Source organism: Patella vulgata, chromosome 3 (assembly GCF_932274485.2).
Source record: "Patella vulgata chromosome 3, xgPatVulg1.2, whole genome shotgun sequence".
Taxonomy (NCBI): domain Eukaryota; kingdom Metazoa; phylum Mollusca; class Gastropoda; family Patellidae; genus Patella; species Patella vulgata.
The window spans coordinates 1,493,171-1,516,999 of record NC_065881.2 but is presented as its reverse complement, the minus strand read 5'-3'; the positions used below and the strand labels follow the sequence as shown (position 1 = coordinate 1,516,999).

Sequence of the window (23,829 nt, the reverse complement as noted above, 5' to 3'; positions counted from 1 at the left end):
CGCTCCGACTGGTGTATCACGATTGTCCAAAAGGGGTCAGGGGGGGGGGGGGACAACATTTAAAATAGGATTTTGTGTTGATAAAAGGGTGTGTCTCTTAACCCTTGTCGTTGCACGTGGGGTCTCGTCTCCAAGGACCCCATGCGCATGTTTTATAGTGTTTTGTAATAACTACTGGGCACTGCTTTCTGAAATGTAGTGACTTTGTCTCCAATACATTTTTACACGTAGCGAAGACATCGGTATTCATCTGCTTCCCACATGCAGAGTTATGTTACATGCAAATCAGGCCCAACGCTTGACAGGAACCGAATCGGACCCCTAACTTTTAACTCACAGTAAGGATTTTGCAAATTTGTAGTGTGATACCATATTGCGTATGCCAGAGTGTTCTCTCTTTTAGCCCGTCTTCATTAGCCCAGTATAGGAAGCAGAACAGTAGGACGTTAAACCCCATTTCATTTCATTTCTCTCTCTTCGATTCTTCTACAACCTTTGTCAGTAGGATGCACTATTCCTGTATAATAATGGAAACAAGACTTTAGAGAGAGGGGGAAACTGGGTTTAATGCCCACTCGACAAAAACATATGGTTTAATTTTATTTCAATAATTCGATTCCCCGTAGGGGTCTTTAGCAGTGGGAGGAAACTGGAGGACCCGGAGAAAACCCACGAGGTTGGACAGGCGACCAGTATAGTATAGTAGCAGAACAGTAGGACGTTAAACCACATTTCATTTCACTTCATTACTGTCTTTTAGCATCTGCATGTTACAGATACCAAAAATTAAATGATGAATTCCAAATAGTCAATGGTTTTTGTATCAAGCGTGAATTGCCATTTTACCTCTCTTTATCACATAGTACACATAGTAGCAATTTTGTGAGAATTATTAAATCTTTTCCATATGACACTAAAATGTTTTTGGATAACAGTTTAGTTAATTTTCAGATGCGAAATATAAATGCAAATAAAAACCAAACCGCTGCCTTTTAATTCAAATATATATGTACGTAAAAAGCTTGAATGATACCTGCTATGTGATTCACACAACGTGCACCTGAAAGGGTTAACCAATCGATGGGAGCCACGAGCCTATGCTCACTACTCCCTGAAGGGAGCCACGGTGGCTCAGTGAGTAAGACGTTGGCTCGCTACCCTGAAGGTCCCGTGTTCGATCAATGTGTTGACCGCGAAAGTTCATCGGTTCTTTCCGTCGTAGTTCCCCGCTTTTCTCGGACGGTCTGGCAAGGGACAGCGTCTAGTCAGTCGTTCGTTGGCTTGCACTTAAAAGAACACTTGACAATATTAGATACCGATATGCGAGCGTCGTCATTATCCCAGTCGAACAGAACAGTAGGACGTTAAACCCCATTTCATTTCATTCTCTGGCGTGTATTTAAATTGCAGTTGTGAATGTTTTTATTTGGTGTTTTGTTTTCAGGAAAGAAAATGGCAGTAGGCCTACATTTTATGAAGACTGGTGGACTGGTTGTAATCGTCTACTTTACATTAATTCTCATCTTAATCTTTACAGTAGGGTAGTTCTACCCCAGATCAGACGGCCTGTGGCAAAGCTAGTTTCATTTTGTTAGTATTGTTTTATTTATAGTCTGTAGACGACTAAATAGTCAGACTAATAACGGCTATATTTAGATAAAGGTCACTGTTATTTATATATAGTGAGGGACTGGATATTTGATAACTGTATGAATAGTATGTTGACAGACTCTTTCTAAGTTTTATAATAATATTGCTATCTGTCATATATTATGTTTAATTTTATAATTTGAAAGAAACCCATGTCTTGTTATTAAGCATACTATTAGTGAGTTTATATCCCTATTATATAATTTATATTGTTGGAAATGTACCATAATACATTGTCTAATATTATTGAGTATTATTATCTTCCTTTACTTAAATAGCTGAATTTGAATATATAGCTTTCAATTCTTATTTATATGCATATCATATAACTTATTAAACGTAACTAAATGATACTTTTGTATGTCAACTTAATCATTAATCACATTATGTCCATCTGTTAAATAATGTTGCATTTATATTGTTGACAATGTATACATATAAGGAGTGTATAGTTTATAATTTTGCATGGGTCAGTTGTTCCCACTGGGATATTCGTCTCCAGGGTTGAAGCGAAGCTCTAGATAATACACCTATAGTTCTTGGGGAATGCTCTTTGAGCGCACCTTTAGATACTAGCATCTAATGAACAGACTTTAAACTGCTTGCGGTTTATAAACAGATACAGCCTTTAGATGCTTGCATCTAATGAACAGACACAGACTTTAAATACACAGTATAGCTTTAAGCTATTGCACAGAAACAGAACAGATCACAGAACGGCTTGAGCTGGGACAGTTCGCCTCTTTATAAATAGTATAAAAGAGTTTTCCGAGTCCATTAAAACTTACCTGTATATATGTTATAATACATAATAAAACTTTATAGTTTTATACAGTTTTGTTCCGTTTGTTCGACGGGAGAGAGCCGAAAATAGTACAACTACTTTTTAGCTAGTCCGCCCTCTCCTCTTACGAGGCTCTACTTTAAACGGCTTGTGGGCGGCCAATAGATCACTGGTGGCAGAGAAATTACCTGAGTGTGGGTCCTGAGCAACAATTGCAGCAGAATTCCTCACACTACCATCCCGCTACACCATTTCGTGGCCAAAAACAGAAGAAGCGCCACGCAAGAACGCCCGTTCCTTTATCTAAATCTTACATAATGTATCTTTAAGCAGAGGCGATCAAGACGGCAGGTGGTACATCCAGCTCAGCTACAAAAAAAAAATAATGTAAAACAGCATTTTTTATGAGAAAAGTGTCACGGTCGTGTGCTTTATACGTTATGCTACCATACGTCTGACTTACCATATTTTTATTTTGTAAAATTCATATAGTGTTCATATATATTTAGCCAGGTGTGTCGCTATTGTTTCATGTGTTCCAAAGTTTGCCATTGGCAAAAAAAGGGTTGAGAACCACTGTGCTAGGTTCCCACTGTCGTGCGATGTGTAGGGATAGGATTGTCCCTATATAGTCCACAATCTGGTACGTTAGGGTTAGGGTTAGGGTTGGGTTAGGGTTAGGGTTAGGGTTGGCACGTTCGAATACTTTTCGATACGGTCATCACGATTGCCACGACTGACCGTAATATATTATAAGACCTGGTAGGATCATCACGATTACTCCAGGATTAAAACCACGATTTCAGTCGCAGTACGAATCGTGATAGTGGCAACCCAGCATTATCATCAAATGTCAACCAGAAGCATAATGTCTACCCAATCTGGAGAGTAAAACCAATCAGAACTGTTGATCAGTCATATATACGATAGTATGAACCCCACCAGGTACACCCACCACCACCCCCAAAAGATACATTGTCTCGTGATCCTGGCAAACCCCTTTCTGCATACAGTCGTGGAGCCACCCCTGTAAGGTGATTCATTTTAAGGTTTATCAAAATTTTTTATCAAAATTGGTTAACTGTAATATGTCATTTTAAGGTTCTATCAATTTTTTTTTATCAAAATTGGTTAACTGTAATATGTCGTAAGGGGGCGCGAGTGGAAGAAGGTTTGGTACCAGTTATTTAATGCAATCTGAGTCTGGTGTCAAGGCTGGATGAAATACTCTGATAAATACGGTAGGTTCGTTTTGCCAACTTGCCATAACGAGATCATCGCTAACGCTGCAGTGACGGCGCCAGGGGCAAAGCTGGGGCAAGGCCCAAGGTTAAGGGGGCAAAGGCACGAGCTTCAACTACGGGTAAGGGGCCCTCCCCCAGAAATTTTAGAAAAACAGGCTGCCTGATCACTAATCTATCCGACCCCAGAGAGGAAAGTGTCAAATGAACGAAGCCCCCGAAAATTTGAAACGTAGACTGCCGGAAATACAGTCTGGCAGTATTTCAGGCACTGATCGTCGAGATAAATAGAGCTTACCAGATACCGCCTGTCGCCAAATCACTAGTTTATCCGACCAGAGAGGAAAGTGTCAAACGGACGGAGTGAGTGCATCAAAGTGAATGAATATTTTCGCCACGATATTTTGTGAAATAGACTGCAGGAAATGCAGCCGGGCAGTATTTCAGAAATAGAGCTGACCAGATACTGTTCTTCGCCAAATCACCAGCTTATCCGAACAGAGAGGGAAATGTCAAATAAACGGAGTGAGTGTATCAAGTGAATGCATATTCTCGCCGCTTTGAACCTATACCCAAAACCATTGAGGATCGTAAAAAGCATTTCTCCAGCGGTTCACGGGTTATTGTTTATAATAGGTTTACAGCAGGATGGGCTTGGTAAGAAATCACTCTACAACATGCAAGTCTATGACTGAGTGGGGATGTGGGATTTAATCACCGTAGAAGGTATTGATTACCGAAACGTATCACAAATTATTGGGGGCGGGGGTGGGGGCAAATAGAGGGCAGACCAGATTTATGAGGGGACATTGCCGCCGCCACTAACGCTGCAATATACATCCACATTCCAGCTTTGATTGATATGGTACTTTTTAAAATGAAGAGAATGAAATATGAAATGGCTGTAATATGAGGCAAAGAAGGCTAGGCATTGGGTTTGTTTTGCCAAATTTACAGACTACATACTAACAAAAAAGTGGGTGTGACACTGCCCCAGGAGGTCGGAGCAAGCATCAAAATAAATAGTTGCTGTCTTTACGGTATAAGGAATAAATATGCAAAGTTCCAAGATGATCCATTTAGAATTGCAGCCTGTAGACAATAAATACAAAAAACGGGTGTGGCTCTGCCCGTGGGGGTTGGATATAGAATAATATAAATAGGTACCACCCTGTTATTGAAATGACAACATCAATAATTGCCGTCCTTAGGGTATAAGGAATAAGTATTCCAAGTTCCAAGATAATTCATTCAGAATTGTGGCCTTCGGGCGCTAAAGGCAAAACGTGGGCGTGTCTCTGCCCTTGGGGGTCGGGGCATTCACCAAAATCAATAGTTTACGCCCTTAGGCTATAAGGAATACATATGCCAAGTAAAAAGTTGATCCATTCAGAACTCCGGCCTGTAAACGATAAACACAAAAATTGGGCGTGGTTCTGCCCCTGGGGGTCGGGACATGCAGTCCTTAGGCTATAAGGAATACATATCCCAAGTTCAAAGACAATCAATTAGGAATCGTGGCCTGTAGGCAACTCACAGAGACACAAAGAACAAATGGGCGTGGCTCTGTCCTAGGGGTCGGGCATGCATCAAAAACAATAGGGATCATCCTTAGGGTATAAGGAATTCATACGAAATTTCTTCAAGACGATCGATTAAGAATTGTGGCCTGTAGGCGACACACAGACACACAAAAAGAAAATGGGCGTGGCTCTGCCCCTTGGGGTTGGGCATGCACCCCAAACGATAGGGATGTTCCTTTGGGTACAAAGAATAGGTATACAAAGTTTCAATTTGATACTTTAAGAAATGCGGTCTGTAGACGACACACAAACAAATACAAGAAATGGGCGTTGCTCTGCCCCGTTGGAATCGGGTATGCACCAAAAACAATAGGGATCATCCATAGGGTATAAGGAATAAGTGTGTAAAGTTTCAAGATGATCGCTTAAGAATTGTGGCCTGTAGGCGACACACAAAAAGAAAATGGACGTGGCTCTGCCCCTAGGGGTTGGACATGCACCCCAAACAATAGGGATGTTTCTTAGGGTACAAAGAATAAGTATGCAAAGTTTCATTATGATACTTTAAGAAATGCGGTCTGTAGATGATAAACAAAGAAATACCAAAAATGGGCGTGGCCCTTCCCTGGGGGTCGGGCATGCACCAACAACAATAAAGATCATCCTTAGGGTATAAGGAATAAGTATGTAAAGATTCAAGATGATCACTTAAGAATTGTGGCCTGTAGGCGACACACAGACACACACACGCACACACACACAGACAGGGGCGACGGCGTGGACGTATAAAAATAGAGGTTTTTTTTTAATATAAACCGGGGGCCTGTTTCACGAAATTTTAACTTAAGATAAAATCCAAATTTTAGTAGATACTTCAATTTTGATTGGCTAAGCACTAAAATCAATCTAAAATTATCCAATCAAATTACTAAAATTTGGATTTTATCTTAGTTAAAACTTCGTGAAACAGGCCCCGGGAAACCTGGTTAATGAAGACTGACATGCGCTACGGCGGCCAACTCTTCATTATTATATTTGCAAGTACCAATGGTTATTTTACGCCCACGTCAACGTGAGCTACCGCGGCTCACATAATATACTATTCACAAAAAGTAGGGGATATTTGATTTTTAAGTGTTATTAAAGTCACCTAATGAAACTGACGAAGAAACAAATGACAAAATGAAATGAAGTTCACATTCATCGATTTATTCCAAATGATCGTTAGTCTAAGTAAGGCACAGACTGACCATTATAAGGGTAAAATGATACCCGGGGTCAAACAGCAAAGTTACCACAGCATCACAACCAAGTCAGTAACGGGTAAATCCTCCTCTGTTTGCCAAACAAGCATTGATCCGACGTGGCATACTCCTAAAGAGACGTCTAAGGTCATTTTGGTCCAGATTGTCCCATTCCTGTTGCAACGCAGCAGCAAGTTCTTGGACATTGGCAGGACGTTGTTGACGTTGACGTAACCTCTGTCCAAGCATGTCCCAGACATGCTCGATGGGGGAGAGGTCGGGACTCAGTGCTGGCCAAGGTAATGTGGTGATGTTCTGTTGTTGGAGGTAACCTGTAACGATCCTGGCCCTGTGACATCTTGCGTTGTCATCCTGGAAGATGAAACGGCGGCCATGACGTCGTGCGAACGGCACAACATGGACTGCCAAGATGTTGTCCCGGTAGTATTGGCCTGTAACACGCCCTGCAACAACATGTAAAGCCGTTCTTCCAGCAACAGTGATGCCTCCCCACACCATAACAGAACCACCCCCAAATCGATCATGTCTGATGACGTTAACGTCTTGGAAGCGCTCGTTTCGACGACGCCACACCCTCCTACGTCTGTCCAAAAAATCAACAGTGAACCTTGACTCATCTGAAAACATCACATTGCTCCAGCGTCGATTATCCCAGTGTTGACGATCCCTACACCAACGACGTCTTGCCTGAATGTGATGATCTCTCAAACAAGGGATCACGCGAGGACGTCGGGCGCGAAGGTGACCCCTATGCAGTCGATTCCGAATCGTCTGGCCACTCACTCTCACACCAGTGTCTGTTTGAAGACGAGCGATGATCTGATTTGCTGTGATGACACGATTTCTCAAGGCCAAGGTACGGATAAATCGATCCTGGGCTTGAGTTGTCGCCCTTGGTCGACCTGAGCGTGGTCTGTCCTGTACAGATTGTGTATCACGGTATCTGGACCATAGCCTGCTTATGACAGACTGAGAAACATTCATCGTCCGCGCCACAACCGCCTGTGTTGTGCCGATCTGTAGCATGCCAAGGGCACGTAACCTTTCATTTTGGGTAAGCCGACGCATATCAAAATTTGTTTTCTGGTCACTAAAACAATTAAACTGATGTTTCCACCCTGGAATTCAATGCCACAATGACTGTAACATTCAAAGTCAGAGTCGTGCAAATCTTGGGTTGGATCCCCATGATGATCCCAAGCATCACCTGCATTCCATGCGGTAGCTATTGGTGCGTTTGGGCGTCACATGTAACTGGAAATGTTTCTTCTGTTAGGTTCTATAGTGACTTTTTTCGTAGTCATTTGCATATTTTAGTATTATGCCCCCAAAATCAAATATCCCCTACTTTTTTTGAATAGTATATTACAAACTGTCGTAATAGGATTCAAGATCGGACTTGTCTTTTCTAATATTATAGATATTACTATTCAAATGTTATAGTGTATCTTTGTATATATTTTATGATATAATTTTAGTTAAGGTAGTAATTGACCAATGTCTGAATTGATATCTCACTAATCTTTCAAGTCTTTTAACTGTTTAGGTTTATACTAAATATAACGATATATATATTACGTAATTATAGTTAACTATGACGGGCGGATGCGGTCACAATGGGCCATTTATATGACTTACTAATTCCATTTATATGACTTACTAATTCCATTTATAAAGCTTTATAATTAATTACTTACTTAGGCACGTGCGAACGCTGAAACCCCTCGAAGCGTGTGACTGAATTGAATATTATTTTCATAGCTTGATAAATGATTTATAAAGTCTTGTAAATAATATGGTAGCTATATAAATCTATTTTCTAAGTCTTATAAATGAATTATCTAACGAACTAAATATTCGGGAAAGTTCGTACATCTGCCTGGAAATTCCCGAGGATGCTTCGGCCAGCCAATCACAGGTCGTCTTACTGAATGGCAAGCCCCTCCCACTCCCGTCCGCGGTTTTCGAGTTGTGTGCGTCGGTGTCACAGGGCCTACATCATTTTATTCGTACATTTTTTCCTTTAATGGAATTCGGACGCACTAATCTTCCTGCAGAAGATGACCATGGTCAGGATGAGGGTATGTTGTCTTCAAGGGCTTGGGCCCACGCGTGCCGCACAACATCCGACACGATATTTCGGCAAACTCGCAAGAAATTGTGAAAAGAACTACCCCGGTCGGTGGGTGGAGGGGGAGCGGTGACCTTAGCAAAGTAAATTGACGCTAGGATAACTAAAACATGAAAGGTAAAACACCGCTATATGTAACGAGGGATTTGATTGGCCAATTGGCCGACTTAACGAAGGAGTACGGAGTTTGCCGATTATTTTCTAAGTTATATAAATGGATTTATAAGACTTGATAAATAATTACGTAGTTTCATAATTATTTATCAAACTATGAAAATAATATTCAATTCAGTCACCCATTTCGATGGGTTTCAGCGTCCACACGTGCCTAAGTAAGTAATTAATTATAAAGCTTTATAAATGGAATTAGTAAGTCATATAAATTGAATTAGTAAGTCATATAAATGGCCCATTGTGACCGCATCCGCCCGTCATAGTTAACACGCGTTCTTGGTATGTCTATATCTTCTTCTGTATTTAAACATCTGTTTCCTGTTTACAATTTAACATCTCTGATCAAATATTATTATATAATTATTTTAATCCTAAGCTTGTATATATGTTCTATATTCTACTGTAACGTTAGTCTGGTGACCGGCTCGCCCTAGCGATACCTATCTCGTTATTGTGACCGTTAGCCAGTTTTGGACACTCGTTTATTAAAAGTAAAATCTTAACTATTTATCTGAGGTTTTCGTCGTTAGTGTTGGAATAAGCTACAACCCCCAGAAAACAGCACTTCGGCACAAATAACGCTTTAAAGTTGTTTAATGGTTTTGCGATTTATTGAAATTAGGCACAAAGAAATAGAGACTTTTGGCAAGCGGAATTTTCCCATCCGTATCGTATACGTGATACGCTGCGTCAATGTATAGTTTTAGAGTTTTGGCAGATTTTCACGTCGCGTACGTATGCATAGCTGAGCTGAGTTTAGTTCTATTACAGCATAACGGCAGATATCTACCAAGATCACCATCAGTGCTAGTCAAGTGCCTAACCTACAATTTCCCGGAGGTAGTATTTACAGTAAAGTCGTCCGATGTCGCTGAGCTATTAAAAAAAAATCAATGTCGAATCTTATTACACATCTTCGACTTCAACTGACAGCAATTTTTGGTTTCACTAATAATGTATCATTTCATTTCATTTATACCCCTTTACCATAGAATAAAATCATCTACAGATTTGCAAGGTCCCACCTCCCTAAATTTAGCGCGTAGATCAAGCAGCATGCACACAGGAAAAATATGAAAAACCCATTTAAAAATGATTAAATTTCAGTCTTTATCATTGTTAAAATCACAGCAAATATACACCTTCGTGTTCTAGGATACACACTGATTGATAAAAACGCTATGATACAACATTTCGGGATTTAAAAGTAGCAAAAAGGACGGTAAAAAGACGACAATGTTATACGGACCTTTGCCGTATGAAATCTGTTCGATACGTGCAGTCGTATCACGTATGAGAAATACACACACATTGATGACGTCAGACACAAAATCCAAACGGATACGCGATATACGGACCAGAAATTTACGCTTGCCAAAAGTCTCTAATGAATAAAATATTCAACATACCGAATGTCATATGATTCGTCGCCCAGTCATATAATGACCTTAACACTACATTAATCGGTGCATACAAATTATTCGAGAAATAACAGTCATAAGAGACAGATATATTTTGGATGTGTTTTAGGGATTGAGTGGGGTTATATGGTTTTGGTAAGATTCACTATTTTCATTTACTGTTTAAAGATTGGTCTAAATAGTAATTAATGTTACAAAAGTGTGTTATTAATATATACAAACATTATTCACATAGTCTAGTTAAATTACTAAGTGCTTAATCTCAAGCAAAACTTCGCAGTAGTTAAATATATTAAATTATGCACCGAGGTCTTTTACTAATGATCAGTGGTGCAGAACGGAGAGCCAGACAAGGGCAGCTGTCTAATCCTTCGGATGTATATATTGGAATGCACGTAAAAGATCCCCTGGCAGGTGGAATTCGATATAAGAGTAGGCGATAGTGCCGCTGCCCGGACAAAAATTTCCCTTATAGCACACTGTATGGCGTATGCCCGTCTTCATTAACCCAGATAGGAGCAGAACAGTAGGACGTCAAACCTCATTTCATTTCATTTATTTTACTAATGAGCATATTGTTTATTGAATATTTAAAGGAGCTAAGTCGCTAATATTTGGGACCTAGAAATTGACACAAATGGGTCGCAACGCATACAATAATGTAATATGAATGTATATGAATTGATTTACATTCAAACGTTTCTGTTTTTACAGTAATTTTTAATCAGTTAGTTTCGTCGAAATACGTCAGTATTCTCCATCGAATTTCAATCTCTAGCGTCTGGTTATTCCAGTCTACGACAATATTATTTATTGGGCTTGCTGTCCAGATAAGAATATAGCGTCACCGTTTGACATGACTTGTGGAATATGCCTAGCCTCGTTTTTCGAGCCCCTTATTACAAATAGCGCTGAAACGCATTATGGTACACGATTCGTGTACCCATTGTAAAACGTTTATTTTGTCTTAAATATTGGATATCAGAAGGCCATCTTTTCCCGGTAAGATCACAAACATCAATGTTGATTTAAACCGACAAATAAATCGTGTTTTCAATGTCGAAGATTTTGGATGATATTGAGCTAGAGACTTAGCTACTTTAATTGAATGAATGAAATGGCGGTTAGCGTTTCTGCACTAAACGGGCTAATGAAGACTTTACATTTAATTGCATTTGTTCATTATTTGTCACTTAAATAAGGTATATCTGAGCTTAATATACCGAAACACAACGAATACGAACCATAATATAAGCTGTGTCTGGGTTTAAGAAACCCAAACGCAACATTGAATAAGGTGAGTTTTGACATATTGAGACAAAACGAATACGCAACATTGATTAAAGATACATTATGGGAGATTAGATAAAGAGCTGACAGTTCTCGCTATAATAGTTAAAAACTAGATAATGTAAAGGTAATTTGTTGAAACCGAGATAACCGAGATATCAACTTTGTAAATTTCCGCCTATCCTCGTTCATCATTACTTAAGTTAGTACGTTAAAAAGCATCGTCTCGATTATCCTTTGTTTTGATTTAATTATCAATGAGCGTTTGCAGCATATAGGATTCTAATCCAGTCGATATCGAAGGCTAGCCTTGACATCGAGAGTTGATTATGGTCTGGATAAGTTAATTAATGTCTAATTAATAATTTAGATAATATTTCAGGCCTAAAGAAAGACCTGCGATAGGCAGATTTAGCTCTTGCATAATGTATGTTTAAGCTATGCCTGAGTTTAATATACCGAAACGCACCATTGACTAAAGATGCATCATCTAAAGCGGTGGACACTAGCCGAATGATTCGGCCGAATCAATCTGCGTCGAAATTCGCCAAGTGTGTCCACTGTCATTCGGCCGAATGATTCGCCCGAATCAAACAGGTTTGATATATTCGGCCGAATTATATTCGCCTGGTGTGTTCGCTTCGCCGAAGCATTCGGCCGAATATAGAATTCATTAGCCAATCACCACTCATATCGAGAAGTCACGTGATAGATTGAAGACATAGACGCCGCCATGTTTAATCATGTGACGTGAAAGGTGATGCAATCGACAGGTTGAATCGGGCGAAGCATTCGGCTAGTGTGTCCACCCATTCGGCCGAATAAAATTCGGCGCCGATTGATTCGGCCGAACGATTCGGCTTATGTGTCCACTGCTTAAGAACTAAACCTGTGTATTACAGATCTTTATGCTGGCATCAAATAAACTATTATTTCGACATTTATAATAACAAGCTCATAACCAAACTTTCTAAACCGTCGGATTGCGGAGATTTAAATAAATTAAAACACCCGTTAGAATAATAATAATTAAAACATAACGCTGAAATAGAAAACCGAGACTATGTCTCGCTTGTCAAGTATCGTTGCTAAGATAATAAACACCCTGCGGTGCATCTAGCAATTTGTTTAAAGCACAGATTCCCTTTCGTTTTGTTTTTTATAGTTCAGAGAACTAGCATGCTGCAGCGAGTTGTTGGCGTGTGGTGAAGGGAATGGTGGGTAGACAAAGATGAAGCAAAAGTTGTATTTGAAAATTGATTGGTAAATCAAATGTTTGACGTCAAAGGGTCATAAGCTGCTCGTATGGCCCTCTGAATCGCCCCCCCCCCCCCCAACACTACAACCGGTCAGATTTTCGTGTAGTTGAGGCCATCGAAAGTATAAAAATGCTTAATTTATAGGTTTGATCAATACGTATGTAGTAAATGTTTGCATTAGCAACAAAATAATAAATATGTGACAACCTTTGCGGATAACAAAAATGACTTAGCGCTGGCGTGGACATGTCTCGTTGCCCGGAAAAATATATTTTTCGTTGCATTAATTACGAACAACAACATTATAAATATAAAGCAAGTGTATTGACGAATATCCCACTTTTCTTTTGGTCTCAAATATATTACATGTTAAATAAGTTAGTCACCAAATATTATTCCCATGACCATAACTCACCCCAACTAATGCAAATAAACAACTGATGGCATACTGCCAAAACATCAAACAGTATTATAACAGCTTTGAAACTTGATGTGAAGGAAAGTTGGTAGTTGATAATAAAAGTTTGATCTTATATGATAGTCTTTGTTCCCCCATAAACTGTTAACAATAACATGATGATAGAGAAGATAGAGGACATGTTTATTATGACTGATGATAGGGAACGTGTTTACGTCGGGTCTTATACAAGGAACTGTATAAATGAAATAAAATGAAATGGGGTTTAACGTCCTACTGTTCTGCTTCTATACTGGGATAATGAAGACGGGCATACGCCATACAGTGTGCAATGAGGGAAATTTTGCCCTGGCAGCGGCACTATCGCCTACTCTTATATCGAATTCCAACTGCCAATGGATCTTTTACGTGCATTCCAATGTATACACGGGAACTCGGTTTTTCGTCTCATCCGAAGGACTAGACAACTGTCCTTGTTAGGCCCTCCAACCTGAATCACTGACAAGGGGAAACCACGCCGGAAAATCTGGGTGAACTTTCTCGGCAGGAACTGTATAACAGATATGTTTATATAAAATAGTAGGATTATATTCTGGGTAAACATTTTTATAGCAGATACGATTTGCCACTCTGCTAGTTCACGTGGATCAATTTAATGTAAATAGAATGTGTACAAAATGGTGAATGTATCGGAAAATCTTCTATCAAATGGTTGCAAGCCCCCTCCCCCCCCCACCAAAAAAAAACAACATTCAATTCGTGGATGACAACACTGGTTTAACTTCATATGATACTTTTATTAGTCTTTAAAGATGGGTTCCCACGTACAAACTGGGTGATTTAATGGTATATACATGTATGGACTAAAAACATATTCAAACTAATTAATTTGTCATAACTTTGCTTCAAATCCTTCTCAAACAGGTTTCGAATCCCCGGTTGTACGTGACAAGGAGTAGGGTCGCCTGTCCAACCTCGTGGGTTTACTCAGGGTCCTCCGGTTTCCCACCACTGCTAAAGACCCCTACGTACGCGCAAGCGAATTATGGAAATAAAATTGAACCATATGTTAGTCCCGAAATGACCTAGTTTGTGTCGAGTGGTCGTTAAACCCCATTTCTTTCTCTCTCCCCCCTTCTCAAACATTGTAATTGCGAAGGAATGTCCTGCTATAAAAATTAGATCAAACCAGGTCATGTTTACGTCACGTGACTTACCTCTCTTGGAAGTCAGAGGAGAATTCATTGCATACATAAGACGATGTTGTCTTTAATCGCTTACTATTTATTACAAATATCGAATCCTAATTAAATTCTTGGATTATCCACTACCCGCGTCCTTTTCCGTCATTTTTATCTCAGAAAGTGTTGTACGTGTAACTCTTCATAAAGTTTATCAACTTGTACATCAAGCGCTCAATGTTCGCGTGTGACCTTTGACATCACGCATGCAGAAATTCCTAATCGTCGGGCTGTTGATTAGGGGTATACGCTCCATGAGTGTTTTTCGGGAATCCAGTATTTCTCTAGTAAGATTGGATATCTCTACTTTCCATATATATCAAAATTACCATACTTTTATTGGAAATAACCACCCAATAAATACTTTTCTTGGAACCCATCCGTCCACAATTGTTTGTGGTCTGGAGTCATTCCGGATTGTGTGTCAGTTTTCGGTCATCGATCATTAATTTTATCATTAATTTTTCGAAAATAGAAATTTCTTTAAATTGACTAATGGGTAAAACAATTAAAATCAGTGTAACTTAAAATCAGCGTAAAATCAGTGTAATTTAAATAAAAGGTGTCTAGCGTGACATGTGTTTCGGCATGTTTCATCAGTGACGTGTGATACGAGATATCGCTCTCCGAAACTTCATGGTTTCTTTTGCAATTTGTTTCCGGTAGACGTTATCACTCCCGGCCCATGTGTAAATAAAAATATTAATCTAATATATAAACCGCACAAATTTAACAGATACAAATAATGTACATGTTATTCCACAGGTAGACAGACATTGAAAGGGCCAATTAAGGAGACTCATTTGAGTATTTGCGCCCCATTTCCAGTGAAATAACCATACTGGTCTGATACTCAACTAGTATCAAACATATATCGTGTCTGAGATTTGTTACAAATCGCCTCGAGGATGTTCCACACATCTCAACATTTATCAGCTTTTTGTTTAATCTATAAAAGCCTACATTCCTACAAAATATTTTGTTTAGTCAAGTGAAACAAGAAAATTCATAGGCTAAATGGAACTATCGTTTACCTTAATGTCGACAAATACGTAAAACTATGAACCAAGATATTTCTATGATATGATTCAACAGAAAGGTCCTGTATATGCTGTGGCTAAGTGGGTAAGATGCTGGCTCGCTAGCCTGGAGGTCCCTGCATTGGCCTTTAGCAGTGGGAGGAAACCGGAGGCCCCGGAGAAAACCCACGAGGTTGGACAGGCGACCCTACTCCATGTCACGTACAACCGGGGATTCGAAACCACGCCAGTCGACTCAATGACATACTTTATGATACAGCGCGCGCACGTGCTAACCATTCGGCCACATCCCTCCCCATCATATAAAATATAAGAGAACATATCGCACACAAGGTATAATTTTATGGATGCACAATTATTGTGTTTAATACAAAGCGATGTTTCAACAAGGATACTCTCGCTTTGTATTTGAACTCAGTAATTGTGTATCCATAAGATTGTACCTTGTGTTAATACGTTCAATTACTAATGCCAACCAAGAAGAACAAATCTGATTGGGGAGAGAGAGAGAGAGAGAGAGAGAGAGAGAGAGAGAGAGAGAGTTTAACGTCCACTCGACACAAACTAGGTCATTTCGGGACCAGGGGCGTACATAATCGTTGTGTATGTATGATTTTTCGCGTGCGCACTCTCAATTTTTTGAGGGGATTCCGCGTGAAAATTAGAGCTCTCAGGGGGGCCCGCTTATACGGGTGGACTTATTGTTTAATGGGGGTCTGGGAGGACACCGTCCTCCTAAACTCCCTGCCAGCACGCCCCTGTTCGGGACTAACATATGGTTTTGGTTTATTTCAATAGCTGACAATTCTCACTATAATAGTTAAAAACTAGATAATGTAAAGGGAATTTGCTGAATATTTCAGTCAAATTGATCCACTCTGAACCGAGATTTAAGTGATTGAATTTTCGGCCTAGCCTCGATCATCATTACTTAAGTCGGTATGATAAAAAAAACATAGTCTCGAGTATCCATTTCATGATTAAATCGTGAATGAAAGCTGAGCAGCAAATCCGATCCTAATCCAATAAATATTGCAGGCTAGCAATGACATCGAGAGTTGATTATAGTCTGGATAAGTAGATTAATGTCTACTTAATAATTTAGATATCACTTCAGGTCTAAAGAAAGACGTGCAGCAGACAGATTTAGCTCTTACATAATCTATGTTTAATATGATTATTACAATGACATCATTATTAATGTGACGTCATAATGTATGCTTAAACAAGCACTCGGCAAACCTCGGAAGATTCCGTTACTCTACATCTAGCTAGATGTAGGATACTGGAATCTGCTGAGGTTTGCCGAGTGCTTAAACAAGCTGTGGTATTTAAAATGTCTTCCTTACTCCCTGTAGGCTACTTTACTTTAGGGAGGGGAGGCATCAACAATCCCCTCACTGTCTGCCATGAGTGTCCGCCACGAAGTGCCACACGGTAAAAACAATAATATCCAAATATATAGGCCTACATAATGACCAGTCGCCAAATATGTGGCCATTTTGTATTTATTCATTTGCATGTATAGTTATATTCATTCAAAATACAAGACGGAGGGCCTGACAAGGACATGTCTGGTCGTTCGGGTGGGACGAAAAACCGAGGTCCCGTGTACACATTGGCGTGCACGTAAAAGATCAATTGACAGTTGGAATTCGATATAAGAGTAGGCCGTAGTGCCGCTGTCCGGGCACAATTTCCCTCATAGCACACTGTATGGCGTATACCGGTCTTTATTAGCCCAGTATAGGAACAGAACAGTAGGACGTTAAACCCCATTTCATTTCATTTCATTTAAAATACATTAATAGTAAGTGCAGGGGGGGCTGCACCACACACAATGAGGTTAGACAAAACAAATCTACGGACACAATACGCAGAAATCACAAACAAATGTACATATCAGATTAAGGGAATGGATCCGACGGAAAGTCGTAAGCGTCCACTGCGCTGTACGGTCCCGGGTCGATCATGTTCTGAAGCAACGACCGCGAGTTTTACAACATTTACTTGATGCGTAGTTAATGCGAGATCAAGCCTTCTATTGAAGATGCGGGCCTATATAGTCATACAGAAATGAAATGAAATGAAATGGGGTTTAACGTCCTACTGTTCTGCTCCTAACCTGGGCTAATGAAGACGGGCATACGCCAGACAGTGTGCTATGAGGGAAATTTTGCCCGGGCAGCGGCACTATCGCCTACTCTTATATCGAATTCCAACTGCCAAGGGATCTTTTACGTGCATTCCAATGTATACACGGGACCTCGGTTTTTCGTCTCATCCGAACCCTTAAGCATCAACCAATGAGATTGCTTATCTCTGCCTACCGTAAGCAGACAATGTTCATCATCGAACTCCATCAAGGGATTCACCTAATGAATGCCTACACCAAGTTTGAACATTCTACCTCAATTAGAAGGAGAGTTATTGTGTTCCAAAGTTTCGACCAATCAAATTGCCTATCGCTCTGCTTACCCCCAGCATAAAATGTTCATTATTGAACTTCCGTCCTGCATCACTGACAAGGGGAAACCACGCCGGAAAATATGGATGAACTTTCTCGGCCAATGCAGGGATCGAACACCCGACCTCCAGGCTAGCGAGCCAGCGTCTTAACCGCATAGCCACGTGATCCCCTATAGTCATACAGACTTCACTCAAATTGAAAAACAAACCAACTAAAGGAATATGTCCCAAACGTTGTATAATTAGGAGATAAACACCCATTTTTTTTTTTTTTTAAAAAGCCGTTATTTGGCCATGTGCTTGCGTTAATTTTTCAAAGTATTCTCGAATTAGATCGTCCTTGCTTTCCTGCAAACTTAAAATGCTTTCAAGAGTCTCGAGTTGCTGGTAAATGAATTATTAAAGAAAATGTTATTCAGATATCCACCAAAAAAATATTTTTAATGTTTGAAGGTTTTTAAAAGAACAGGAAATTAGTCTTATTGTTTAGAGCAGTGATTCTCAACCGCGGCACACAGGTGTGCCGTGAGATCCTCCTAAGTGTGCCGCGAAATTTTGACCGGCACACTACGAAAATGTTAAAAAAACAAGTGATGCCAATTGAGTATCCACCGATAAGTTCATAGGTGTTTTTTGTCTTTATTTAGTTTGAGTCATTCTATGTGTCTATGTATGACTAGTCTGTGTCTACGGTTGTATGCCGTCTAAATTCAAATATTTTACATAGGGGCCTATATATATTTAGCCAGGTGTGCCGCTATTTCTTCACGTGTTCCAAGGTGTGCCGTTGGCAAAAAAAAAAAAGGTTGAGAACCACTGGTTTAGAGAGACGATCGAGTGTCAGCACTCGGCAAACCTCACCAGATTCCAGTACCCTACATCTAGCCTCGGCTGTATGACGAAGTCCGCCATTAGAACTTCTTTCATGTTCCCGGATTACCAACGGCGTTGCCCATGATGACGCCTTTTATTGAAGAATGTTTTATCACACAAATATTTCAAAGTCTGAAGCTGTTTTACTTTCAATTTTATCCGATTTTTTTCAAACAAGGACAACTTTGCACTGAATATTGTACTGTACACACTCTGCGAACGACGCTATTTTAAGAACTTGGTTTTAGAAGCGGCAAGTTTTCCTAATAAGTAAATCGGTGCTGCATCGCAATTAATTGTAGGCTTAGGTACATATCACTTACTAAGTTACCGTCATACAGCCGAGGCTAGATGACCTGGCGCCTGGTACGTTCGGGCATTTTTATGCGCGAACTCTTAGTTTTTTTTACTGGCATGCGCACAGGTACTATTTCTTTTTCTTTTAACAAGTACCCAAATCGGGGATTTCGTGCGGAGGTAGTTCGGAGGTAAACAGTCTGTGAAGTACAACACTTGCTACTGTACCTGTGTATCGCTAATTATAAACCGAATGTGTGAAGACAGTTCATACATATCACTCAAATATTTTTCAGTACAAACTCAGTTGATTCACGCTCGATTTGCTACTAAACAAACCCATCGGTTTATTTTCTCAACAGTGTGACCCGAAGTGACCGCGGATTTATTGACCTTGTATGAACTTATCCATAGCTATATCCTTACACCGAGAGAAATTATCTAGTCTCGGTGAAAAGAACCATGGTCATCTGGTAGAAAATTACTTTTGTATTTTTTGGAACGGAAAACAGTGTTTTTAGAAGCAAACTAACCTGCCGCACATGAGGAAGTCATTATACTAATAATAAAAGGCGAGACCTCTTTTTGCGGCGCAGGCTTATCACTGAGTAGTAAACCGTCCACAAACAATAATATAGGAAGCCTAGTGACGAGTGTAGTAAGTAGGCTATAGACTATAGGTTTGAGTCGAGATTACTCGCTTTCAGTTTACTCTGTTTTTGCGATAACCAATTATGTGAGAAATACCATACTGACATTCGGTTTTTAAAAGTTGTACGCGAACTAAATGCGTTTGTTAGATACTGACAGAGCAGCCCCGAGTCGAACAATCGCCGCCCGAGCTGTCTTCATCAGCTAGTTTCACAATATCGTGCAATAGGTGTATTAATGTGATTTTTAGGTTTAACCCCGCAAACAATGCCAAAATAGTGTTTTCACTGCTTACAGAAAACTGAAATTTAAAAAAAAAAAATTTTATGAGGGTGACCCTCCCACACACTCCCTATCGAGCTGCCGCTCGGTCTGCGCAGCCTCATGCCTGGCACATACTGTCAACATTGTATATTTTTCCGTTTCCGCCCTTCCCCCCCACAATATATATTTCACGGCTACGTTGCGACGGTACCAGCATACCCAGTTGTTGACACCCATTACATCACTCCTGTCTAACAAATCATAAAGCTGTGGTGTTACGGTGGCGGCATAGTATTTCACCGTAACACCACAGCCACTCTAACCATTCATAATACATCTAACTATCCCTTTACAGCACTTCACTCCCTACACATTTCCCCTCGTCCTACTTTCCCAAACGTCAACAACACATCTCATACATCCAGTTCGCTGATTAACCCTTGTACCACGTCTACTGGATGTAGAGTAACCATAGAGTTATATATACAGTGCTAGGACTATCTAGGAAAAAGTGCTAAATTTTGGATGATTGGGTTTGGTCCGGTTCACTGATTTTAATTGCTTGGTATGCTGATCTAAACAACATGTCCGTCTTGAGTAGCATTGCGCTAATATAAATTACATAAGCGTTGACAACTATTAACCTGCCAGTGGGAGTATCAAATAACTTAACATTTTAATTTCTAAAATAAAAATCTCATTTCATATAAAGTCTTTGATATCAGTTGTTTAGTCTTCCAAAAACCAAGTTTTATCATGCTGAGCTATTTTTGTACGCCCATATTTTCAAGTGGACGTGTATTGAGTCGCCCCTGTCAGCCCACAATTTATTTGTGGACACGCGGTTCCTTTTGATATTGGCATTTTATCCAATATTAAAAGCTGTTCTAACATATCACCACTCCACGCTTATGATGGTTGAGTTCGAATTTCATGAAAATCGGATTGAAACTGCCCGCTCCTCGTTCGCAAATAGTATAAAAGTATATAATACCAAGGTTGTGGACACTGTAGAAGTCACAATTTTTTTATCCGATTTTGATCAAACTTAAAATATATGTCTATATTCCACAGATTTTTGTTTCTTTCCATATTCGCACATATCGGTCCGTAACCTCCTAGATTATGGACCCCGGGTGTACCAAAAATTACAGTTTATACCCGATTTTAAAAATCGTTTAAATATACACCGTTACACCCTGGGTTTGAATTTTGTGATAATCGGATCGAAGGCTGTGGTCCCTCTAACGATTTGTATCCGGTTTTGAAAAAAACTTAATATTATATGTTTATGTATCAAAGATCTCGGTTTGATGTTCGCGTATATCGGGCCTAACTTCTTGCCTTGTGACCCCTATTGTACGAGAAATTGTAAGAATAATATTACGAGTTCTTATATCTTATATCCTGGTTATATATATTATATCCTGGTTATATATATATATATAAGCAGGATCTAATTTAGATAAGAAAGATATGATATCATATCCCTAGCCATAAATAAATATTTCCGTGTAAATTTCCACATCAAGAACTCTGTAATGACAGAAATGAAATGAAATGAAATGGAGTTTTAACGTCCTACTGTTCTGCTCCTAACCTGGGCTAATGAAGACGGGCATACGCCATACAGTGTGCTATGAGGGAAATTTTGCCCGGACAGCGGCACTACGGCCTACTCTTATATCGAATTCCAACTGCCAAGGGATCTCTTACTGTTGTCTTTTCGCCTCAGAAGTTGATGTAGTCTCTACTTTCAAGGTCACTTTTCGACTTTCGTGTTTTGAAGGGGCGAAAAGTAGAAATTATAAATGGTAGTTATAGGCTTCCATAAGATTGTAAGACAAAATAAACATTTTACCATTGGTTCACGAATGCCTTTAAGTGCCATTTATAACAAGGGGCTAGAAGGACGGGGCTAGATATATTCCACAAGTAACTCAAACGGTTACGTCATATTCCTATCTGGAGAGCATGCGCAATAAATACTAAATCAGTTTATGTACATTCATATTACATTATTATTTGTGTTGCGAACCATTTGTGTCAATTTCTAGGTCCTAAATATTAGCGAGTTAGCTCTTTTAAATAACAAATACATGTAGATTGTTTTGGGGTGACCTTTTCCCTGTATGTAAATAATCAGTAAATGTTCATATTTTTGCACCAAAATAGATGATTTTGGATCAAATTTTCTTTTACTGATAATTGATAAGTTCGTAAATAGTATTGTACGATGGATCAATAGGCCATTAATATTTCGATATTGGCCCCTTTCTATAGAAATCAATATATAATTGGCAAGAGTTATACAATCGTAATGTGCTCAACAACCCTTGTTTTACTTATGAATATTTATCTCAACAAGAAAAGTTCCAAAATCATTTAATTGGTTAACATCAAATTGGTCAATATCAAAGTATATGAGTAAAATAATGTAAGATATTTTATACCCTGGCTTAGACAAGCTGCTGTAGATATTACATCAAATTAATAAGCTTATTATTACATTATGTAATATTTGAATCAATTTTTTGTCCCCCGCCTTTCGAAGAAAGCAGGGGACTATTAAAATGGGTTCGTCCGTCTGTCTGTCTGTCCGTCTGTCTGTCCGTCACACTTTTTGGGACACAATAACTCTCTTCCTAATTGAGCTAGAATGTTCAAACTTGGTGTATGTGTTTATTAGGTCAATGCCTTGATGGAGTTCGAAGATGAGCATTTTCCGCTTAGGGTAAGCAGAGATAAGCAATTTGATTGGTTGATGCTTTGGGGGGGTTGGATGGCTGAATGGTTAGCGTGCGCGCGCTGTATCATAAAGTCTGTCATTGAGTCGACTGGCGTGGTTTCGAATCCCCGGTTGTACGTGGCAAGGAGTAGGGTCGCCTGTCCAACCTCGTGGGTTTTCTCCGGGTCCTCCGGTTTCCTCCCACTGCTAAAGACCCCTACGCGCAAGCGAATTATGTAAATAAAATTAAACCATATGTTAGTCCCGAAATGACCTAGTTTGTGTCGAGTGGACGTTAAACCCCATTTCTCTCTCTCTCTCTCTGGTTGATGCTTTGGGACACGATAACTCTCTTCCTAATTGGGCTAGAATGTTCAAACTTGGTGTATGTGTTGATTAGGTCAATGCCTTGATGGAGTTCGAAGATGAGCATTTTCCGCTTAGGGTAAGCAGAGATAAGCAATTTGATTGGTTGATGCTTTGGGACACGATAACTTTTAATTGAGCTAGAATGTTCAAACTTGGTGTATGTGTTTATTAGGTCAATGCCTTGATGGAGTTCGAAGATGAGCATTTTCTGCTTAGGGTAAGCAGAGATAAGCAATTTGATTGGTTGATACTTTGGGGCACGATAACTCTCTTCCTAATTGAGCTAGAATGTTCAAACTTGGTGTATGTGTTGATTAGGTCAATGCCTTGATGGAGTTCGAAGATGAGCATTTTCCGCTTAGGGTAAGCAGAGATAAGCAATTTGATTGGTTGATGCTTTGGGACACGATAACTTTAGTTCTAATTAAGTGAGATTGATGAAACTTGGTGTATAGTTTCATTACAGTAATACCTTGTTATCTAAATTATCCCCCTTTGGTGATACAGTTTTCAGAATATAAACTAGATAATAATTATTCGGTTGACACACAATCAACGGCATAGAATACACGATGGCACAAGCTATAATAATTATTGATATAAAATATTATTTTATCGCAATTTAGCTGATATATAACTGGATAGCCCTCATAAATAAGTAGTGGAAGGAGGGAATCGATTTTCATATTCCGTTTTCCTGCAAATGTTATTTAACTTCTTTATTATATAATATTTGTATTT

General features: G+C 39.5%; 3 protein-coding genes across 5 annotated transcripts in view; 2 read left to right on the top strand and 1 right to left on the bottom strand.

Annotated features, from left to right (window-relative positions):
• The window catches only part of LOC126814709 (uncharacterized), a 52,238-nt gene extending 49,758 nt beyond the window's left edge, over positions 1-2,480 (top strand). For all 3 annotated transcript variants that reach the window (XM_050540066.2, XM_050540065.2, XM_050540068.1), the window contains one exon: positions 1,445-2,480. The gene's annotated coding sequence lies outside the window, so the exon portion shown is untranslated. The remainder of the gene's footprint in view (positions 1-1,444) is intronic.
• A 5,324-nt stretch (positions 2,481-7,804) lies between these two features.
• Positions 7,805-23,829, bottom strand: part of LOC126814711 (cell division cycle protein 23 homolog) — a 62,815-nt gene continuing 46,790 nt past the window's right edge. The window contains exon 10 of the mRNA XM_050540069.2: positions 7,805-7,831. The gene's annotated coding sequence lies outside the window, so the exon portion shown is untranslated. The remainder of the gene's footprint in view (positions 7,832-23,829) is intronic.
• LOC126814703 (glycoprotein-N-acetylgalactosamine 3-beta-galactosyltransferase 1) overlaps positions 10,194-23,829 on the top strand; it is a 50,586-nt gene continuing 36,950 nt past the window's right edge. Inside the window, exon 1 of the mRNA XM_050540053.2 lies at positions 10,194-10,324. The gene's annotated coding sequence lies outside the window, so the exon portion shown is untranslated. The remainder of the gene's footprint in view (positions 10,325-23,829) is intronic.